We start from the raw sequence: 3725 nt of genomic DNA on the forward strand, positions 1-3725 counted from the left end.
GTCATGCCCAGCCTGAATATTCATATATAGACGACGGATATTTATGGCCGTGTTTTTCCCGGGCATAAATCCTGTTTGATCCGGGTGTACAAGGGAGAGGATAATACCACTCAGACAGGTTGCAAGTACCTTAGCCAATATTTTAATATCGGCCTGGAGTAGCGAGATGGGACGGTAGAAATCCGGAGAGTGGGGATCCTTTCCTGGCTTGGGTAACACTATGATGATGGCCTGCCTTAGTGTATCTGGTAGGGATTCAGACTCAAAGACATGCGTATATAGTCTCAGTAATTCTGGCACTAGTATCTCAGAGTACTGGGCATAAAAATCTAGGGGAATACCATCCAGTCCTGGGGCTTTAGCCGTGGCAAGGGAGGCTATTGCTAGGCTGATCTCATCCGCCGATAACGGAGCCTCAAGAGCCCTAATCTGCGCTTTGGACAGGTGGGGAAGAGGGACACCCTGAAGGTATGCCTCTGTCTCATTTCTCGATGTGTGCACTTGTGACGCATATAGGGCAGCGTAGTAGTCACGAAACATACTGGCCACCAACGGTGGATCAGTCACTACCTCCCCTCCCCGGCCGGTCAACGACACTACTACAGGTGGTTTGGAGTCCTGATGGGCCAAGTAGGCCAGCAACTTTCCTGCCCTCTCTCCCTGTTCAAACACCCGTTGTTTAATAAAAAACAGCTTGTGCTTAGCCTGTTCAATCTGGAAGTGTTCAACTATCTTTGTGTGGTGTCTTAGCACCTGGGCCTTAGTGGGTGTGGGGTCAGTAGTAAAGTCAGTGGTCGCCGAGTCTAGGTCCTGCAGGGTAGTGGACATCAGAGTTTTGGAGGTACGTTTCAACCGGTTAATCCGGTGTGATAAAGTGGAGCGTACATGCAGTTTAAAGGCCTCCCAGGTGCATTCAACCGAAGCTGTATCCCGATTGGTATTGAAAAAAAACTGCCACTCGCCCCCTATATCTTCACATTCACCCAGGGCGGTTATCCAGAAAGGGTGAAGCCGCCACGGTTTCGGTCCAGTGGGCCGGGTCAATGAAAACGTTGCCCAACAAGGGGCATGGTCCGACAACGACCTGGCACAGTAGCCCGTGTCCACCAGCCTGGGTAGCAAGTGATTGGATACAGCAATGTAATCAATACGTGACATAGTGGAGTGAGTTGCAGAGAAACAGGAATAAATACGTTGAGATGGATATTTAAACCGCCATACATCAGTAAGGGAGAATTCCTGAAACGTGCGACATAGGCCAGTACCCCCCTGCTGAGGATCCCCTCGACTAGGGCACATTTTATCTACCCCTGGCTTCAGTACCATATTAAAATCCCCCAGCCAAATCGCAGGGACAAAAATCTATTATTTATTAATAAATTACTTAATCATCAAACATAATAATGGTACATTTCATAAAATATACAAGTGAAAGATTGTAGCCTAAAATTATAACATAGTAAATACTTAAAAATCTATTTAAAAAAAAATAAACTCTGTAATTATTTAATTTATTATTAAAAATAATAGCTGTACATTCCAAAAAAATATACAAGTGCCTATATAAAAACTAATTTTTATCCTAAAGAATTACAGATTTGGAATACTATATATATATCAACACCTTTTGCTTGACACATTTCACAGCTTTCTACTTCAGGACTGGGTCATTGATAGCCCTTGTACACACGGTCGGAGATTCCGACAACCAAATCCGTCGGATTTTGTCTGAAACTGTTGCATACACACGGTCGGACAAAGTTGACGGAAAATCCGATCTTTCAGAACTTGATGACGTAATTTCGTTACGATGGGACTACGTTCAGGCTAGTAGCCAATAGCTTTGATGTAGGAATTCAATCTGAGCATGCGTGGCACTTTGTCCAATCGGAATTCTCTACACATGATCGGAGTATGTCCGATCGGAGCATTGTGTCGGAAAATATTTCTGGCAAGTTGGAAAAGTTGGTCCGATGGATATTCCGACGGAAACAGTCCGAAGCAGACCACACACAGTCGGAATATCCAACAAAACGCTCCGATTGGACACATTCCATCAGAATCTCTGATCGTGTGTACAAGGGTATAGTGTTCATGTACAAATTCTATTTATCTATTTGTAATATACTGTACATACGTATAGTATGTAGCGCCAGCTTCCAATGAGCACGTGCTATATGGTTTTTGAAAATGAATAATCCTAAAACCACAGTTGAGTTTTAGGGCTAATTTTGCCAAATTATGGTTTCAGTGCCAGTCTAGCTGGATTGCACAGGTTTCTCTGTCACCGCCAGCAAGTGGTAGAACATAGTCTAGTTGGGTGTATTGGGTACCATCATTGTCTCGGAGCCAGCCTAGTGGGAGTGTTTCCTGCTATGCATTCTGGGAGGTGGTATTTAAGATACTGCGATCACGTACTTCAGGGTTCCCATCCAGAAGAGATTTTCTGTCTGTTTGGTCCTGGTCCTCCTGACCAGCCCCCATGGCCCTCCTGGCATGGGGTGCGGATCCATGTAATTCTGAGCCTCGGGGCTGGATAGCCCGAGGCGAAGCAACTGCAGGGACAGGCCTCAATGGATATGAGGCCATAATGATTCAAAGGTGGTCCGGTGCCGTCTCATCTAGGGAGAGGCCCAGCAACTGGAGAAGCATCCAGGGGAGGACTCTTCGGGAGAAGGCCATGCGCAAGGCTGTTTTCTCAGAAGGAGCCTGGAGGCTCAGTTGAAGGACACTTTGTGGATCTATATTCATAAGGTATCACCGGACCAGCTGAGAGATACTGGTACCATATGATAGTTCTCTAAATTTGTCTATGTCCCTCAGTTACATCAAAGTCTGGCAGAGACTTTTATTTCTCAAGTGTTCTACATCCATTTTGCTTTACTTAACACCCTGTCGGCTGCTAAGCCTAGTGAGAGGAGGCCTATCCGGAGGTTGTGAGAATCTAGCTGTGAATTGTTTATTCTCTGGACTTTGCAGTTCCAAAAGTACCTGAACTTCCATTCCTAACCCTCTACCCTTTATTACAAAACTGTGTTATCTTCTAAAATAAATAACCCAAAAGAGGATCCAGTGTCAGTTTCTGCATTTCTTTGGGCCATCTACCACGGGAACCCCTAGACGGAGGCGAGCAGCTCCTTCGGGGGTGAGTGCTACAAGTATAACACATAGGCGTTGGTTTACTAAAACTGGACAGTGCAAAATCTGGTGCAGTTGTGCATGGTAGCCAATCAGCTTCTAGCTTCAGCTTGTTCAAATAAGCTTTAACAGAAAAATCTGGAAGCTGATTGGTTTCTATGCAGAGCTGCACCAGATTTTGCACTCTCCAGTTTAGGAAATAAACCCCATAATATCCAATTGTCATCTCAGAAAAAAAAAACACATAACTTATCTCCATTCTTTACAACTTAATAGTATACAAGGAGGTAGGTGGTATTTGTGACCAAAGCCTGTCCCACACAGCCTTAAGGAGATCACTCACAGAGGCAAAAAAAGTATTGGACTAAACACGGACTCCAAATACTTGGTATTGAAACAGGCTAACTGGCCAGTGGAGTCCTAAATATAAGTCACAGAAAGGTTGTAATGATAAAGCAGAGTGCGTTTAACAGTAAGTACCCACTCAAAAAACAGGATTAAACGATGTCAACAAATAGACTGTATGCAAACCCTCGAAGTAAAGTTCCTCCCAGAACCCTGGCAGTGACACCGAAAATCCTGTCCCG

This window comes from Lithobates pipiens, unplaced genomic scaffold (genome assembly GCF_037356315.1).
Source record: "Lithobates pipiens isolate NorthernLeopardFrog02 unplaced genomic scaffold, aLitPip1_a1.2 Scaffold_23, whole genome shotgun sequence".
Taxonomy (NCBI): Eukaryota; Metazoa; Chordata; class Amphibia; order Anura; family Ranidae; genus Lithobates; species Lithobates pipiens.